This window comes from Saccopteryx leptura, chromosome 12 (genome assembly GCF_036850995.1).
Source record: "Saccopteryx leptura isolate mSacLep1 chromosome 12, mSacLep1_pri_phased_curated, whole genome shotgun sequence".
NCBI classification, from domain to species: domain Eukaryota; kingdom Metazoa; phylum Chordata; class Mammalia; order Chiroptera; family Emballonuridae; genus Saccopteryx; species Saccopteryx leptura.
The window spans coordinates 36,016,553-36,037,412 of NC_089514.1; the positions used below are offsets into that span (position 1 = coordinate 36,016,553).

Consider the following 20,860-nt stretch of genomic DNA (forward strand, 5'->3'; position numbering starts at 1 on the left):
CAATTGATTAGCAAATTGAAAGCTTAGATGTTACTAACCCTCTTTTAAAATAATGATATCTTACTGATGTGTTTTCGCATACAGAACTCGTCATTAAAGATTGAGGAATAGAACAATGACCTTAGACTAGCCAAGTATTCATGAAAATATTAACTAATGGAAAACAGGAGAGCCGAGAAACATCAACAGATAACTAAACCTTTACACATTCATGTTTAATTATAATACTAGCTTGATCAACTAATGAGTTGATTTAAGAAACATAGGATAAATGAGAATATTTTATGGGAATGCTACCACATATAACCATATACCCACATAAGTCATTTGAAAACTTTTACTTGTTAAATAGGCAAAATAATTAGGGTAAGTCTAGATGACCCTTTTAGTTAGAACCCATAAAAGCTATATTTTTGCCATTTTGTTATTAATAATAAAATTCATAACATTCAAAGTCATTTTGAACCTCCTTCCAAGTTTGCACTCTGAGTAATTATTTCTGCACAATAATAATAGAATTTGTAAAAATACATTTCTCTTCTTTTAATGAAAACTAGATAGAATCAGTTAAATCATAATGCACTTAGTGAAAAAATACTGTAAATTAATACATGATTTATATTAAATGAGAAATAAAGTGACCTTAAGGTTGTCATGACGCCTAGGGAATTTCTTTCTTTTTTTTTTTTTTTTTGTATTTTTCTGAAGCTGGAAACGGGGAGAGACAGTCAGACAGACTCCCGCATGCGCCCAACCGGGATCCACCCGGCACGCCCACCAGGGGGCGATGCTCTGCCCCTCCGGGGCATCCTCTGTTGCAACCAGAGCCACTCTAGCACCTGGGGCAGAGGCCAAGGAGCCATCCCCAGCGTCCGGGCCATCTTTGCTCCAATGGAGCCTCGCTGCGGGAGGGGAAGAGAGAGACAGAGAGGAAGGAGAGGGGGAGGGGTGGAGAAGCAGATGGGCGTTTCTCCTGTGTGCCCTGGCCGGGAATCGAACCTGGGACTTCTGCACGCCAGGCCGACGCTCTACCACTGAACCAACCGGCCAGGGCCCCTAGGAAATATTTTTACATAAAAATAATAAAAGTTAATGCATGCCATTGTAGAATGAGTAAACATTGCTTGTTGTCAATCTCTGATGTAGATTGCTCTGTTATAAATTGATAAACTTTCAAATCACAATTTTTATAGAGTAGTAACAATTTAACAGAAAATTGGTAAAACTTTTTTCAATAAGAAAAAGTTACTTAAAAATTTAGTCCAAAGGCAGAAGTCCAAGAGACAGTAGCAAAAGGCCAGATGTGGAATGCAGCCCTGCTCACCATCTGCAGAAGAGAGCAGAGCTGTTTACAGAAAAGAAAATCTACGTTTAATGCAAAGAACATTATTTCTAACAAGTAACTTATCTGAAATATTGGTGCCTTGGAGAGTTTGGAAATAAGAGTCAGCAAATACAGATAGAGGCATGATTAAGTTCCGACCGGGGCTTTCGCTTGTTTCTGCATTGAATTTTTCCCCTTTAGTTTGCAACACAAAGATAGGTCCCAAAAGAAGAAAAAATTGTCTCCCATATTGTCCATCACTCCGTCTGGTACAGCTAACTGCATCTCTTCCCTGTGGGAGGAAATCCGTTTTTGTTGGACACTGCGGGTCCATTATTTACTAACCGGGTTCGGGTCTCAGCTCTGGGCGGCTTCACTCCCCCTTCCGTATAGGAGCCAGCCTTTTTTTGTGTGCAGTCTTTTCATGACTCTCCCTCAGATCTTCATTCCCAACTCAGACACTTCTATTCTAACTGTCTTTAACTGTCAGGACATCACACTCAAATCTAATGTGTGGTTTTGGGGGGGTTTATTTTGTATCTACTATTAACCTCTGTACAAATGGAATCAATCAAAACAAAGAAAATATAAGCTAAGTGACAAAATAAATAGCAATATTAGCTTGGTACTATGCCAAGTGTTTTCCTTTTAATTTGTTTCCATAATTAGGACAATGGGTCTATGAGTTACTTGTATCATACTAACCTATTACGCAGATGAAGACGCAGATACTGATGTAACAGCTGACTACCCTACACTCATGAATAGAGCTTCAATTTAAATTCAGGCTTTCTAGCCCTGGCTGGATAGCTTGGTTGGTTGGGGCATCAGCCCGAGCAGAGAGGTTGCTGGTTCGATCCCTTGTCAGAGCAGGTTTCTGCTCTCTCCCTTCCTGTCTCTAAACAATCAATAAAATAAACATTTTAAACTCAGGCTATTGTGTCTGTTCCAGAGCTATACGGGAGTCCTTGGGTTACAACAGTCTTGACATACGACGTTTTGAGTTTATACACTCACATTCATAAAATCTTTTTTTTTTTTTTTTTGTATTTTTCTGAAGTTGGAAAGTTGGAAGCGGGGAGGCAGTCAGACAGACTCCCGCATGCTCCCGAACGGGATCCACCTGGCATGCCCACCAGGGGGCGACACTCTACTGGAACCAGAGCCATTTTAGCACCTGAGGCAGAGGCCATGGAGCCATCCTCAGCGCCCGGGCCAACTTTGCTCCAATGGAGCCTCGGCTGCGGGAGGGGAAGAGAGAGACAGAGAGGAAGGAGAGGGGGAGGGGTGGAGAAGCAGATGGGCGCTTCTCCTGTGTGCCCTGGCTGGGAATCGAACCCGGGACTCATGCATGCCAGACTGACGCTCCACCACATAAAATCTTTTGAAAAATGAGACGTGTTTCAGCTTATGCCATTAGCGTCATACTTTTTGTACACTTGTTTTTTTTTTGTCATTTTTTCTGTTACTACAGTACAGTGTACAGTATAGTATATTTATGTCCTCTTCCTTTTTCTGTGACCTAGTTCTGTTTTTGGGTTCTGGATTATGATTTTACAACTGTGTTAGCATAGGTAAGTGAGGGTATGTTTCAACTTATACCAAAATTTGGGTTATGTCACTGTGGTAGGAATGGAACTGTGTCGTATCCCAAGGACCCCTGCAGTCATAAATATAAATTCTGTTTTTTGTATAATCTGCTGTGTGTGCCTGAAACAACTGTGTGAGGTGTTTTTTATGTTTGAACTTATTTCATCATTACAATCATCCAATAAAGGCGATATGATCATTCTCCTTTTACAGAAATTAAGTAATGCATTGAAGGCTGTGTAGTTTGCAAGTGGTTGAACTGGAATTAAATACTTACCTTTTTTTTTTTTTTTTTTTAGTGAGAGTAAGAGGGAGAGGTAGACAGAAAAACAGGAAGGGAAAGAAATGAGAAGCATCAACTCATGGCTTTAGCACCTTAGTTATTCATTGGTTGCTTTTCATATATGTGCCTTGACTAGAGGGGGGGGGGCTCCAGCCTGGCCAGTGACCCCTTGCTTAAGCCAGTGACCTCGGGCTCAGGCCAGCGACTCCAGGCTCAGGCCAGCAACCTTGAGCTCAAGCCAGCAACCTTGGGCTTCAAGCCAGTGACATTTGGGCTCAAGCCAGTGACCATGGGGTCATGTCTATAATCCCATGCTCAAGCTGGCAACCCTGCACTGAAGCTGGTGACGTTGAGGTTTTGAACCTTGGTCCTCAGTGTCCTAGGTCGATGCTCTATTCACTGTACCACCACCTGGTCAGGCAAATGCTCTTACTCTTTATTATATGTAAAATACTTCCTTGCTTTCCTTATGTTCTATCCCCATTAGCTATCAACACATTCTTTTAATACAGGGATAATAGTTTCTGAATCATATACAACTCCAATAGCACCTAACACAGCAATTGCAGCACAGTAAAAACATAAATATTTATTTCCTTTCCTATTTTTTAAAATCTCTAGCTGGGATGTTGAATTTGCTACAAAACATATGGACTCCTGAAAAACATCTCATGACAAATGATTTCCCATTGAGGAGCACTGGTTCAATTTTGGTCAGTCTCAGAGAATGTCAAGGTCAAAATGATTCATGTAAAATGTAAATATTCTTATACTTCCAAGTTCCCACAAATAAATTTCAAACCATAGTCTATCATGAAAGAAATATATCCCTCATCCTGTCACAGTCTATAACTTTTTAGCAAAAAGTTATAAAAAGTTATCAAGGACCGAGGAAAATACTTATCATTTATTCTTTCTCTCCCCTCCAACATGGTATTTCAAAATTATTCTTTTTAGTGCCATAAGCCAAATTTTCCTTCTCTTCATTAGCCTCTATTCCACTCCTGTGCGTGAGAAATATGGATTTTTCTATTGAGCTCAAGTATCTCTTTTCTCTTTCTGTTGCCATATCTGTGTCCATGCTCCCCATCTAAGTTTCACTTGCTCCTTTTTTCTGTCCTTCGGGATCCTGCTCTAGGCAGACATCCAAAGAGAAGCTGTTGGGCGTGCCGTAAATGAAGAGGGAGGCTTCTTTCTGAGCTTTCCCTACTATTTCTAGGCAATGACCAGTGTTATTTATTGAGAAGTTTAAGGCCATCATTTCTTATCAGTGACAGTTCCCTTTTCCTTTTATACTATACAGGAGATTGTTTTTCTACTAAACGGGGTCAAAATACCCCTTGCCATCACTGCAGCTTAGATAGAATAGAGATTTGCTGAGAAGCGGTCACTAAGGAGGATCCAGAGTTCAGCCAGCACTGTAACAGAATGCGGAAGCAGACAGGGTTCCCATGGCATACTGGACAGAGGCAAAAATTCCACATGAATCAATTTTAAAAATTATTTAATTGTGCTTTTGCCATTCAAGGAGAACTCAGACTTTGTGTAAAGACATTGACACAACAAGCAGAAAGTCCAAGAGAGATGTTTTGGGAATAAAATCATCAGGGTCATTGTTCCCACCTTAGCTACTTCTCAGAAATAACATGGGGGATAGGAGTCACATCCTCTCTAGTCCATACGGCTCCTTGTATATAATGTATAATCTGTTTATTCTCATTACTAAATGTAGGGTTATTCATTCTCGGCAATACTTTATGTCACCCTCTTAAACTCAAGAATTAAAGAGCCCTTCAAGTGTCATTCATTTTTTTTTATATGTAAGAGCCAAATCTAAGACTGCCAGTTTAGACTCATAAAATTCTATCTTAATGGGTTTATTCTGCTTAGGGTTCTGCTTAAGTGCATTACAGAGCAGCATGGCTGTTTCCTTCTCTGAATACGCATCACCATATGATTAGCTATCCCTTTCTGTTGTCATTTTCAATTTGAGAATTAACTTTATCCATGCAGGTGGTCTGAGCATCTCTTGAGAACAGGAATTGTTACGTTATCATGCACTGTATAGTAACAATAACTAATTCAAACTTTCATAACACAACTTAATCTCTACCCTATACCATATGCCTTCAAGGGCAGCAAAAGAAAGGTGTTTTTTTTTTTTAAGGTCTCAAGTATGAATTCTTTCCTCTTTTACTTTTTTTTGTCAGATACCCCCCCCCCCCCATATCAGAAAAGAAGGTAGCTTGCTCCTTTCTGAACCTAGTTTTTAGTACTGGCTAAATTCAGTGCTCAATCCACTAAAACTAGCTATTCACTAAATCTATGGACTTGTAAAGCTGTAATGCTTTCTTTTTAAAGCTTAGGGGAATAAAGGGAAGAAGAGGTCCTCTATTAACAATAATTCTGTCGCCTGTCAGAGATGGTTTAAAACTGAAATTTTTTATTTCTGGGATTCTGAGAGTATGAACATATTTTTCAATTATATTGTTAAAGAGATGTTGATTGTGTGGTGTAAGAAAGAGAATATATCTATATCACCTCAAAGTCTCTGGAGATTCACATTTGCATCTTGAGTGTCAGAGACACAGAATTCTAGACCTCCTTTTCCAAGTGAGGAAATAGATCTCATAGAATTTTAACTGTTCTGCCATTGGTCTCAAAGTTTGGAGTCAGTCAAGAATATGACTTCTTATCCCAGATTTGCTACTCAGCAACCTATATCAACCTGGGTAAACCAAAGAACTGTATTAATACTTTTCAATCTGGCAAAGGGTTTCTGAGGTCCCTTCCGATTACATACCTCTATGGTGATTCTAATTTTTCTATTCCACTTTGTTTAAAATTGACCCACAACATCTGTGGTGATAGCTGACTCTCTTTTCAGATTGCTCTACACACACACACACACATACAAGCAAACACACGCAATTTAGAGTACAACTATATGGCTTGACTTGGTGCTAGTGTAAATGATATATATGCACAGGTTCTTCAACTACTTAGCTGCTGTGAAAATCTGTTTCAACTCTAAGCTTTTGCCCACAATCTGGATACACTTCACTGTTGCTACTGTGATTATGACACGTTTACTTTGGTCTCAGTTTCCAGTTACTCAGGCTTTCTGACTTCAACTGACAAGGATTTTTAATTTGTTTTTAAAATTCAAGGGTTTACCCATAAAACTGGTCTACAGACTTCCTTTTTAATAATTTGTGAAGATACAGAAGTTTTGCAAAATTCTATGAGAATAATAATTAATAGGCAAAATACAGCTCAAAGTTAATATTTCAAGGTCTGAAACAGAGTTTTTGTATAGTATATATTTTTTTCACAATTGCTGGTTTTCTCTGAATATGAAATTAAATTACATGTTAGGATTTCAACAGATAGAAGCTTGGAGCAGCCATCATGAAATAATGAAGCGCCTTTGTGGGCACAATCACTATTTAAACATCTCTGGTTATAGAAGAAGTAAACCAAATGTAGCAGACATTTTTTTTTTTTTATTGAGAGGATAGAGGCAGAGAGACAGACTTCTGCATATGCCCCAATCAGGATCCTCCCAGCAAGCCCACTAGGGGGCGATGCTCTGCCTATCGTTGCTCAGCAACCAAACCATTTCTTGTTAGTGTCTGAGGTAGAGGCTACAGAGCCATCCTCCATGCTGGAGGCCAAGTTACTGGAGCCAGTCAAGCCATGGCAGTGGGAGGAGAAGAGAGAAGCAGATGGTCGCTTTTCCTGTGTGTCCTGACCCAGAATTGAACCCAGAACATCCACACGCCAGGCCCATGCTCTACCACTGATCCAACCCACCAGGGCCTATAGCAGTCTTTGGATCAGACATGATAGCAGACATTCAGGAGAAGAGAGCAAATTCCCTTAAATAGATAAATTCTGGCATTTATCTACTTTGCTTGTCCTTTTTTGAAAAGCAAAGGCATTGGATTTATGCTATATTAGTACATCACGTCAGGAGTCTCCAGGCCTATTTTAGCCCATACGGAATATAAGTATGGTTCTTTAAAACTCTACAGATTAATACCAGAAAAATTTGAAAAGGCTTAAGAATGGGAACTTTCTGGACAATCACGTGGATCTGTGAAGGTACAATATGTACAGTCAGCTTCCATGCAGAGGTGAAGCAATGTTTGGGTCAGCATCTCTTCATGTCCATTTCTTCCTGAGATTGCTACTACAAATGGTTAATTAAAAAGAAAAAAGAAAAAGTAAAAGGTTTATAATAAAGCAGATATCACTAACAACTTTCTAAAAAACTTAGTTACTTGACATTTTTCATTGATTTTTCTTATATTAGAAAATAAAATGACAGATACTATTAATTGAATTTTTACAATAAATAATTATAGCAGGAGTAATAGCTAAGTGAAAGTACTTTCTGTCTAATGCATAACAGATGTATTCATTTAAAGGTATTCGATTTACATAAATGCAACATGGCTATATTCATTACGGCTATGCATATCTGTGGGGTGAATTGATGAGGTGGTAATTACTGTCTTTATAAATGGGATGAAATTATCAGTATTGAGGAAGAACTGTTTTTTAATCATATATACCCACACAATAAACACATTTCAAAATCTTTTTTTCAAGTATAGAAATGTGCCCTTTAATTTCCAGCGGGTCTAGTGGTTGTAAATACAGTCTGTCAGTAGTCCTGCATTTCTTGACTGTTGCTATTTGCCTCATGGGAAGTGACAGAGGGGAACTAAGAGTCACAAAGTCTTTCCATACATCTGCCATTTGGCACACTCGAGCTCAGCTGTATGAATTACATAACTTGGGTTAGTTTAGTCTCATACCATAATTGTTTATTTTTTATTTCAATGACAATAGCCCTATTAAAATGTGATTTTTTGACACTCTTTTTTCTAAATAATAGACTATTTTTAAGAGCACTTTTGGGTTTATAGAAACATTGGACAGGAAAAACACAGTGCCCATATATTCTACCCAACTCCTGTATAGAACACCCCTTATTATTAACATTTTGAAAGACTGTGATGGCTTTGTGTGTCACCCATGGACCAATAGTGATACATTATTATTAGCTATAGTCTGTAGTTTACCTGAACATTCATACTTTGAGTTGTACAGTTATGTGGGTTTTGACACTAGCATACATATTTGAGGCTTTCCAATTCTCTCCTCTTTAACAAAATAAATAACCAGGCAAGAAGTCAGAGAGATTTCAAGTACTGTACCATATTTTTTGCTCCATAAGATGCACCTGACCGTAAGGCGCACCTAAGGTTTTAAGGAGAAAAATAAGAAAAAAAAAATATTCTGAACCAAATGGTGTGTTAAAATATTTAACAAAATATACCACAATAATATTTCAACAATGTAATATCAAGAGTAATATTAACAATCATTAGCACTGTTATTAACAAATGAGAAGAGACTTTAATGTTCAAAGACTCTTCCAGTTGTCTGGAAACCCGCAGCAGCTAAAAAAAAATGAACATTCACTCCATAAGATGCACAGGCATTTTCCCCTCTACTTTTGGGGAAAAAAAAAGTGCATCTTATGAAGTGAAAATATGGCATATACATTCCTTCACTGATAGTATTTATTCATTTGTGCATTCATTAATGGGTGTTTGCTGGGCCTAAACTTCAGGCAGAAGACTACACCTTAATAAATTCAACTACTTCCCTGATCTTGGATGTGTTTGCACATCTTTTTATGTGTCCTCTTTTCTCCCTTACTCAGGATATTGCCTTCTTTCACAGGTGAGGGCTGGGATGTTCTCTATGAAAGACTGGTTGTACATTGCATCTTGATAGGCAAATAATAAATTGTATTCAGCAAGACCTGTTTGTGTGTGTGTTTTACTGTTTCATTGGTTGTTAAGAAAAACTCTGAAAACAAATCCATGACCTTTATAAACTTGTGCAATGCAGCTTCTATATCTGATCAATAAGCAATCTGGAAACTGTAACAGCCCCTCTTTCCTTGCATGGCAGACAAGCATAATTAAGCAATATTGCAATAGCTACTGCTGTGATTATTGTACCATGCACCTGGGACTGTTTTATATGCTTTCTAAGGTGGTTTTTTCTGGTAGGAGAACTATATATTAATTTCTGCTGAGGAAGCTAAATTTGGTGGTGTAGAATGCTGAAGAAAAGTGGTTCTAATAAAAATGTGTTTTCAAAAATAATCTGTGTTCAGATGCAGTCAAGTAAAAAACTTCTCCAAAATAAGCAGCTGACAAGCAGACTTTACGTATTTCATTGTTGCTCATGAACAGGAATGCAATCATCACCTTGGCATTGTGCAAGTAATTTGTCATTCTCTGAAAACTTGAAATGATGTTGAGCTGTCCCAAAGAATTCCGCCCACAGACACGGTCACATAGTTAATGTGGTTGTATTTATCTTCTAATCCGGGCAACCTGAATGAATCAATGATAAGAGAGAAAAAGCTCCTTTTCCATTCCAGGAAGTGTCTGGCGTCACACCTACCTGGCCACTGATGCCAAGGTCTAACTAACGTTGGTCATGTTCTTTTCCAAGTCTAGGATGCCGATACCTGAATACACTGAGGAACAAATTTTTTTCATTTACTGTTGCATGAGGTTTTAGAACTGTTTCTGTATATTTCTGCATTGCTGATTCCAAATCTGAAATCTGTTTTTTTGCATGCTCTAGTTTTTATGCAATTTTAATTTCTTTTTGCTACAGTTAATGACATGTCTTGGTTTTTAAATTGGAGTTAAAGGGCAACGACTCTTGGATTGAACATAACCACAAGGCAATTAATGTTTTACAAACATCACTTTTACATAATTGTAGTTGTTTTTAAGTATAAAAAATTATTATCTGATGAAAACACCCTCTTATTTTGTTTTAAGATTGAATCATGGCTTCTTCGAGTAGGTGTAAATGTAAGAATAGTCCTTACACCTTCTGTTATATATGTGGCTGTTACACACTTCAACTTCAACAGCACCATATTTCATCATTTGTGACACATGCATATATTGCCTATTTTCAAGTTCTCCTTGGCAATCAAGACAAGAATTGGGCTCCTCATATTGTGTAAGGAAAACACAAAGGAATGCCTTTTGGTATTTCCATGGTTTGGCGTGAACCTAAGGACCACAGCAGTTATTTCTGTATGATCCATACAAAGGACATCGGCAAGAAAAAACGGTATATGATTGCATATCCTAATATTCCTTCAGCAGTACGACCTATCTCATACTCTGATACACTCCCAGTTCCAGTTTGCAATGGTTTTATATTTTCTAAGGACGAAGAAAGTGAACATGGTGATCAAGTGTATTTTGAAAAGATGCATGAGGAAATGGTTGTAGGATCTGAACCCATCAGCTAAAATATCCCATTTAAGGAAGCATGAACAAATTTTTGTGGACTTTTTTTCTGAAGACACTTTGTTTACTGTTATGATATCAGTAGTCTTCTCAGCCAGCTAGGTGTTACCACTTAAATTCCAACAGAATGGGAGCTATTTCTTGACATCTCTAAACGCAATCTGAAATGTGTTCTACACAACAGTAATGTTTATGCAGTGATTCCAATTGGTTATTCAACTCCTCTGTGAGAAGATTATAATGACATAAAAATTGTCCTCGACTTTCTGAAATATGAGGAGCATAACTGAATCATTTGTGTGGATCTCAAAATGGTAAATTTCCTGCTAGGACAACAGAGAGGTTTCATGAAGTATCCTTGCTTTCTGTGTTTGTGGGACAGCTGAGTTTGGGAGAAACACTGGACACAGAAGGAGTGGCTGAAACGTGAAGCTCTGGAAGTAGGGATGCAAAATATTGGGAATGAACCTGTAGTTAATTGAGACAGTCATTTTTCCCCCACTTCACATCAAATTTGGCTTAATAAAGCAGTTTGTTCAGGCTTTGAATAGAGAAAGTGAATGCTTTCAACATATTATTTCTGCTTTTCCTGCCTTGTCTTTCATGAAGATAAAAGCAGGTGTATTCGATGGACCTCAAATTCGAACCCTTGTATGTGATGAAGAATTTGCCAGGAAGATGAATAAGGAGGAGAAAGCAGCATGGCAGTCTTTTGTGGCAGTTACAAAGAACTTCTTTGGCAACAAAAAAGCAGAAAACTATGGACTTCTGGTTCAAAGGATGCTGTTGGCTTTCCGTGACATTAGATGTAACATGAGCATTAAGATTCACTTCCTGAAGTCACCTTGATAAGTTTCCCGAAAATCTTGGAGCTGTTAGTGATGACAGACTACTGCTGGAGCACCAAACAAGATTGTCCTGAAAAAGTACACAAACACAAAAGCTACAAATGCAAATTTTTGCCTGAATAGAATTTAAATCAGTTTGGTGCAAATTTTATAATTAAAATAAGTGTTTTAATATGTTCTATTTTGAAATTGTAGACAAAGTCTGATGCAATCATATCTTTTAGTGCATTACTGTATTTACTGTATTATATAAATTATTATATTTTCACAAAGGTGATGCCCAAGAAGACATTTTACTTCATTATGTTAAACTAAATGTTGAAATTTTTACCATAAGATGAAAATCTAAAATCTTGAATTTCAGAAAAATTGTGGCTTACAGAGAAAAACTAATGTCAGATTTGAGATCAGCACACTCGAGTTAGGTAAGAACAAGTATTTTTGTGGGTGCAACAAAAAGCTTATTTCCCAGTGTTATCAGTGAATTGTTAGGGAAATGATCGATTATGTTAAGATGGGAAGAGCATTTAAACTGTGAGTCTGTATTCTGATTGAAAACTTGTGTGTAGTTGCGATCCTCCATTATTTTCAGATAATTTTTCAATAAACTTCTTAGACTTTAAACTATAATTTAAAAAATATTGTTCTATAAATCTAACAGCTCCATGATATGCTTTGACACTGTCAGGATAGCTCAAGCAGTCTTTTATGTAGTGAGAAAAGTATTCCCTGCTTTTTTGTTCATTAATTTCACTTATTCAACAAATATTTATTAAGTTTCTTGTAAGTAACACGTATCATGCTAGATGCTGTAGAATGCAAACACCATCTTTCTTTTTTTAGTTTTTATTTATTCATTTTAAAGAAAGGAGAGAGAGAGAGAGAGAGAGAGAAGAGGGAGGAGCAGGAAGCATCAACTCTCATATGTGCCATGACTAGGGAAGCCTGGGGTTTTGAACCGGCAACCTCAGCATTCCAGGTGGATGCTTTACCCATTGTGGCAGAACAGGTCAGGCTCAAACACCCTTTTACTAAAGGAAGCCAATCACATCTTTAAGGAAATCAATATTATTAATATTAATGTTAATTCCACACCTGTGATGCTCTCTTGACTACGTATGTAATTCCTAAATAGTCCAAAAGTCAGAACAATTATTATGAGATAAAAAATATCTGAAAATCCTAATTACGTAAGCCAGATTTGAAGTTACTAGCAGGGTTTGTCCTTTTAAATGAGATGGTGGCTAACAATGATAAGGGCTCCTTTCACTTGCTCAAATTTTCATTGAAAATCTCATGAGTGGCCCTGGCCAGTTGGCTCAGCAATAGAGCGTCGGCCTGGCGTGCAGGGGACCCGGGTTCGATTCCCGACCAGGGCACATAGGAGAAGCGCCCATTTGCTTCTCCACCCTCCCCTCCTTCCTCTCTGTCTCTCTCTTCCCCTCCCGCAGCCAAGGCTCCATTGGAGCAAAGATGGCCCGGGCGCTGGGGATGGCTCCTTAGCCTCTGCCCCAGGCGCTAGAGTGGCTCTGGTCAGGGCAGAGCATTGCCCCCTGGTGGGCAGAGCGTTGCCCCTGGTGGGCGTGCCGGGTGGATCCCTGTCGGGCGCGTGCGGGAGTCTGTCTGACTGTCTCTCCCTGTTTCCAGCTTCAGAAAAATACAAAAAAAATAAAATAAAAATAAAGAAAATCTCATGAGAGAATGGCATTATTGTGAAATAATTTTCTAGAATCACATACAGACAATGATACACACATACAAATATCCAAACATCAAGTACCTACTTCTTACAATGCACTGCACTAGGTACTTTCATACAATGATCTCAGTCTATACTCACAACAAACCTGCAAGCTACTCATTATTTGCCTTAACTTATATTCAGGTACTTGAAATCTTGAAAGCTTGACCTGCTATAAGATATAGGCTGAAATTCAAAATATTTCTCTTCAAAGACTCATTTTTTTCTCTCACAAAAATATAATAAATAAATGGATAAAACCTTCTAAAAAGAGTTTTCTCTTTCCTAATCTCTTATAGAGATACAAGAAAATAGGACCAAAAGAGTTTCTGAATCAGCAACAACCACTTGGTCACTGGAGGTGGGGAAAATACGCTATCTCTGAAGCAAGATTTTGTTTGGGGCCAGTATAGTAGAACAGGTTAAAGAACATTAGAATTCTTAAAGCAATCTCTTATAGCCATCAGTGAAAAGTCAAAAGTGAGTTTTCAGGTGAAGAATATGAATGCCCTCCTCAAAGCTATGAGCTGGTATTACCATTAAAGAAATGTGAAAAACGGCAATTGATTTTTTCCTCTCTTTTTAGTCAGGGCACATATTTGCCACCAGGAGAAAAAGGACTACCAGCTTGTCTTTTCCTAGTGCCCATCTCTCAGCTCCAAGAGCTTTATAGACTTTTAAAATTATAATATTCCTCTAAGTCTCTGGTTGTGAGCGATTCTGTACCATCCTACATCTACATAAAAGTTAGCAGAGACAGCTCAGAATGATGTGGCATCTGGATTAAGGTTCAGTAATTGGTAAGCTATGAGCACAGGGCTTAATAGCTCCATAGTCAGGCAGATCTGAGTCTGAATTCAGTCTTGGCTCTTCAACATCGATCGAGTTTCTAAATGTGTTTGTACTTTGTCCTGCATATCTTTATCTGGGAGAATAATAAATAATACTTCATAAGATTAGCATGAAGTTTCAGGGAGTTAAGATGAATGAAGTGCAGATTTGTGGTTGACAACAAGAGTTCAGTAATGTTAGTGTGTAAGCATCATTACTGTAAGGCCAGGAGCCATGGCTGTCACTATCAAAGCAGCCACCTGGCCCATGCAGGTTCCCATTGGATTCAGGCAGGTGGTAAAGAAATGGTGGAGTCGGAGGATGGTGGGCCATCCTATTTATTGGTGTCTCACCAAGACAGGCAAACCACAAAAGAAGACAAAGGAAAAGCAGAAAACCAGCTTTTCCCATGAAGGGCAAGGGATCAGGGAAGCCCCTGCAATTGTGATAGCAGGAACTGAGTGAGCAAGCTCCTGGTCTGTCCCACTTTATAGTGTAGAAAACCAAAATCCCTTAATCCAATATACAAACAAGGAAGTCTCCGACACAAAGTCACCTATCCAAGGCATAATTGGATTCCTCATGAGAGTGCACCACCCAGATCATACAATCAGTCAAGGGTGAGGGGAAAAGCTTAGTCCCAAAACCAAACCTTAGGCTACAACGACCTGGCCTGCTTATAGCCTGTCCCCCACACCCAATATAAGTCACAAGCGAGCAAACATATATATCATATTTACAAACTTATTTGACCAACAATTACAATAATAATAATTTTGTGGTAGACATCCATATTTTTCAATAAACATGTTGCTCCATTCAGAATACTTGCCACTTTACAGATACACCCATTATATGCATAAATGTAAAATTCTTGGTGTGAAAAAGTACATTATCTTTCCTTGCACCCAAAATATTTAATTATGGAAAGTAATTAATAACTGCAGAATTCTTACTAAACTGCAACCTAAAATGCCCACTGGTAACACGTAATGTTTTAAAAATCACCCTTGTTAAGATCACTGTCATGTTCCATTTATAATTCATTTTTACCCTTTTAATGAATCATTGAGAATGGTTAACAGAAAGTTTTCTTTTATTTTATAAATGTTATTTTTTTCTGATAAATAAGTCCCCCTCCTTTTCATAGGTAAAGTGTGAGAAGAGAAATTAAATAACCAGCATAGCAATGATGATAAAATTTTGTATGTCTACTGTAGTATTGTGAATCACTGATTTTTTCTTATTTTTAAATTTATTGATCCTGAGAATAGGTGAATATTTTTACTATTTTTATGTTTACTCCATACCTCTAAATATATGTAAAGGTTATGTGATTATTTCAGCAGGTAAATACCACCTTCATTTGTCTTCTAGGTGATCAGTAAAAGTATTCTGTCATTCAACAGAAAGGCAAAAAATTCTGAGTGTTTACACTGTATCTAATGCTATGGGTAAAAGAAACAGGGAAAAAACATTGAACTTTCTTCCAGTCATTTTTAATTTATTTTACTTTAGTTTTATTGTTTTAACATTGGATTGTAACATTATATATTTCAGTTGTGCAACATTGTAATCTGACATCTGAATATACTGCCTTACACTCACCACCTAAAGCCTAGCTTCCATCCATCACCATACCTTTGACCCCCTTCACCCATCTGCCCTCCCACCACTCCCTTACCTTATTACCGCCCCACTTCCCTTATCACCGCCCCACTTCCTTTATCACCGCCCCACTTCCCTTATTACTGCCCCACTTCCCTTATCACCGCCCCACTTCCTTTATCACCTCCCCACTTCCCTTATCACCGCCCCACTTCCGTTATTACCGCCCCACTTCCCTTATCACCACCCCACTTCCTTTATCACCTCCCCACTTCCCATATTACTGCCCCACTTCCCTTATCGCCTCTCCACTTCCCATATTAGCACCCCACTTCCCTTATCACCGTCCCACTTCCCTTATCATCGCCTCACTTCCCTTATCACCTCCCCACTTCCCTTATCACCTCCCCACTTCCCTTATCACCTCCCCACTTCCCATATTACCGCCCCACTTCCCTTATCACCGCCCCACTTCCCTTATCACCGCCCCACTTCCCTTATCACCTCCCCACTTCCCTTATCACCGCCCCACTTCCCTTATCACCGCCCCACTTCCCATATTACCGCCCCACTTCCCTTATCATCGCCCCACTTCCCTTATCATCGCCCCACTTCCCATATTACCGCCCCACTTCCCTTATCATTGCCCCACTTCCCTTATCATCGCCCCACTTCCCTTATCATCGCCTCACTTCCCTTATCACCTCCCGCCCCACTTCCCTTATCATCGCCTCACTTCCCTTATCACCTCCCCACTTCCCTTATCACCTCCCCACTTCCCTTATCACCTCCCCTCTTCCCTTATCACCTCCCCACTTCCCTTATCACCTCCCCACTTCCCATATCACCGCCCCACTTCCCTTATCACCACCCCACTTCCCTTATCACCGCCCCACTTCCCTTATCACTGCCCCACTTCCCATATTACCGCCCCACTTCCTTTATCACCTCCCCACTTCCCTTATCACCGCCCTACTTCCCTTATCACCGCCCCACTTCCCTTATTACCGCCCACTTCCCTTACCACCACCCCACTTCCCTTATTACCACCCCACTTCCCTTATCACTGCCTCACTTCCCTTATCATTGCCCCATGTTGGGCAGATAAAATGTATTATGCTCACTTTGTTAAAGATGACACAAGGAGGCTGTCGCCCAGGTGATATTAATGTGTGTTGGGGGCAGGCAGGATCATTGTAGCCTGGGGCTTAGTTTTGGGATTAAGCCTTTCCCACCCTTTTTGATGTGGGGCGGTACAATCCAGTCATGCCTCAGAGAAGTGACTTTGAATTAGGGACTTCCCTACTTTGTATATTGGATTAGAGGTTGTGAAGCTACAGTATAAAATGGGGATGGAGCGGGAGCTTGGACTCTTGGTTCCTGGGATGATTTAGAGGAGAGAGCAGAGCAGAGAGCGGAAGGAGGCCACGTGGAGGAGGCCAGGAAAAGCAGCCAAGATGGCGGAGTGCTGAGTGAGATGCCAGTTTGTACAGAGTTTGTATCTGGGATAAGGAAGGAGATGGGGAACTGAGGAGAATAAGGCTGGTGAGCTAGAAACCTTTGATTCTAGGAAACTCGAATAAGTCAGTAGCTTTGTGAGCACTGAATGTGACTGGGTTTTGGAGCCCAGTGTGTTTTTGCTTGCCCACCGAGTGCAAGCTAGGATTAAAGATGATGGCCCACCAGTTTGTGGCTCCTTTGTTTCTTTACCGACTGTCCAAATCCAATGCAAACCTGCATGGGCCAGGCTGCTGTGATGGTGGCCCCGGCCTTAGATACTGGCTTTATACCCCACATCCCTTATTACCGCCCCACTTCCCTTATCACCGCCTCACTTCCCTTATCACCTCCCCACTTCCCTTATCACCTCCCTACTTCCCTTATCACCTCCCCACTTCCCATATTATCACCGCCCCACTTCCCTTATCACCACCCCACTTCCCATATTACCGCCCCACTTCCCATATTATCACTGCCCCACTTCCCTTATCACTGCCCCACTTCCCTTATCACCGCCCCACTTCCCTTATCACCGCCCCACTTCCCTTATCACCTCCCCACTTCCCATATTACCGCCCCACTTCCCATATTACCGCTCCACTTCCCTTATCACCGCCCCACTTCCCTTATCACCGCCCCACTTCCCTTATCACCTCCCCACTTCCCATATTACCACCCCACTTCCCATATTATCACTGCCCCACTTCCCTTATCACCTCCCCACTTCCCTTACCATCGCCCCACTTCCCTTATCACCTCCCCACTTTCCTTATCACCTCCCCACTTCCCTTATCACCGCCCCACTTCCCTTATCACCGCCCCACTTCCCTTATCACCTCCCCACTTCCCATATTACCGCCCCACTTCCCATATTACCGCTCCACTTCCCTTATCACCGCCCCACTTCCCTTATCACCACCCCACTTCCCTTATCACCTCCCCACTTCCCATATTACCACCCCACTTCCCATATTATCACTGCCCCACTTCCCTTATCACCTCCCCACTTCCCTTACCATCGCCCCACTTCCCTTATCACCTCCCCACTTTCCTTATCACTGCCCCACTTCCCGTATTACCTCCCCACTTCCCTTATCACCACCCCACTTCCCTTATCACCACCCCACTTTCCTTATCACCTCCCCACTTCCCTTATCACCGCCCCACTTCCCTTATCACCTCCCCACTTTCCTTACACCGCCCCACTTCCCTTATCACCGCCCCACTTCCCATATTACCTCCCCACTTCCCTTATCATCACCAATGATCTGTTATTTGCCTTTATGAGTTTTTTTGTTTGTGTGTTTGTTCAGTTGTTTTGGGCTTTTTGCGTGTGTATGTAAAATATAAAAAACAATTATTCTTACCTAGTGTGACTAGGTAAGCTCTGTATAATGTAGTTATCACTCTATCACAGTTTACAGTGTTTACCTCTTTACATGCAATTATTGGATACTAGACTGGAAAAAACTGAGGTAAAGATCAGGTAACAAATTGACATTTAAAAGTTACTTAACAGGAGATTCTTGACTATATGACTGCTTAATGGTTAGATACATGAATGTGTGGTTAGATGCATAGATGCATGGCTGGGTGGCTGAGGCAATGAAACACAATGGAGATCACACCCTGCTTTACCATTGACCTGACTTTATACAAGTCAAGTATTACTAACATCATTTGCCTCTTTCGCTAAGAGGTATGTTTAGACTAGGCTACCTCCACTACTAGTGTTGAGACCTCACCCTGCAGCCTTCTGGTATAGAAAGCTGAGCCAGCTCAGCTCCATCTCCATAGATATTCCAATTTTGCACTTGAGTGCAGGCCTTCCTCATACAGAGTAATATAATGGACTATTTGGATTATGGTTCTTTTACTCAGCGGTAGCTCTAATCTCAGTTTTCAAGTTTTTCCAGATTCTTAAGGACTTTATTTATTTATTTATTTATTTACGTACGTACTTACTTACTTACTTACTTACTTATTTAAGGTGAGAGGAGGGGAGATAGTGAGGCATACTCCCACATGTGCCCCAACCAGGACCCACCTGGCAACTGCATCTGGAGCCAGTGCTCTAGTACCAAGCTATTTTTATTGCCTAAGGTTGATGCACTTGAACAGAGCTATCCTTAGAACTAGGGGCCACACTCAAACCAATTAAGCCACTGGCTGCAGGACAGCAAGAGGAAGAGAACAGGGAGAGGGAAGGGAGGGAGAAGCAGATGGTCGCTTCTCCTGTGTGCCCTGACTGGGAATTGAATCTAGGATGTCCATACGCCAGGCCAGCACTATATCCACTGAACCACTGGCCAGGGCCAAGGACTCATTTACTTATTTTCCACTAGGATTCCTCTGACCCTACCCAATTCTTGGCATGTATTCTCCTCTGCCTGATATTTCTACCCACAGGACTCAGCTGCCACATTTCTGATCCCCAGTCACCTGCTGTTGGATTTATGCTCTTACTTCTGTCTGGGATAGAGACACTGGATTATGAACTCTTAATGGCATTTATATCCCACCTGTGCACTCTTGTTCTCTTAATAAGGGAACTGGGATATGCCCTGGGGGGATATCATTAATCCTTAGAAGGAAGAGAAATGGTTATATCAGCATCCTTTCCTGAGAAGAAAAATAAAGCAAGACATTGGGACTGTAATTTAGTCTTTGTAAAATGTGAACATTCAGGGGAAATGCTGTATAACTAAAATATTACTAGAAATCTCTTACAATGATAAAAATTTTTATTGAAAAGTATGCAATGTCATAATTAAAGGATGTTTAGAAATAAAAGATGTTTAGATGAAGATACCAAGAATAACTGGAGGAGCTTCACTCCTGGACATTGAGCTATTGTCGTAAAATCCTCTACATAATCTGGAACAGTATGAAAATCCATTTTAATCACAGATTAACCCTGAATTCTCAGCTACCATCCCTGCCCACACTCTGTTAATAAAGCTGAGGCATTTTAAAGCACTGAAGCAGAGCTGCTCAATATCCAAAGCACATAGTCAGTTTCAAAGGCTATTGTTCCAGAGTCATAATAAAGTAAGAACGATGAATAAACCAAAGTTGTCCTTAGTTCCAATCCAGTCCCTGAAATTATACTAAGAAAGAGCATAAAAAACTAATACTAGTGAGAATGACTGGATTAGAAATAATGATTTCCCTTGACTTTAAGCCTACTATCCCAAGAGATTTAGCTCTACTTCAATGCTATAATCCTGCCTCAATTATCAACAGTGGACATACGAGCAGGCCATTATCCCAGTTCTTTGAGTAATTGGGTTTTGGTCTTAAAATTAGAGTTCATATTCTCATCATTGGATATATCCTGTCCAGTCGCTTTTATCCCCTGTCCTCATTAACTAGAATGCAAACAAAGTCCTACTTCGACCCTTTTAGATAGGCAATGCAGATATTTGTCTAGTTTAGAGGCTTGTCAATGGTATGCATGTTCTCTTCCTGTTCTTTACTAATTCTGTTAACCTCTTATATTTGCACTTGAATTATTATTTTCCTCTCTCAATTAGTTAATTTCCCTATTGCTTCACCCAACATTGTGAGAAACTGCCTAAATTTATGTGTTTGCTTTCTTGTCTGGGCAGTGATAAACCCATGATTTAGGTCTATGCCCTGATTTTTATACCGTGTTAGTCATTTTGAAGGAACAAAGCAAAAACCCATTCTTTATTTTGTTCATCCATTTTTTTATACCTATTTACTTGGTATCCTTTATGTTTCAGTTATTCTTTTATTTAACCA

At 39.9% G+C, this 20,860-nt stretch overlaps 1 protein-coding gene across 1 annotated transcript in view; it reads left to right on the plus strand.

Annotated features, from left to right (window-relative positions):
* Positions 1–20,860, plus strand: part of ZNF804B (zinc finger protein 804B) — a 558,250-nt gene that overhangs the window by 422,608 nt on the left and 114,782 nt on the right. The gene's annotated exons all lie outside the window — the stretch shown is intronic.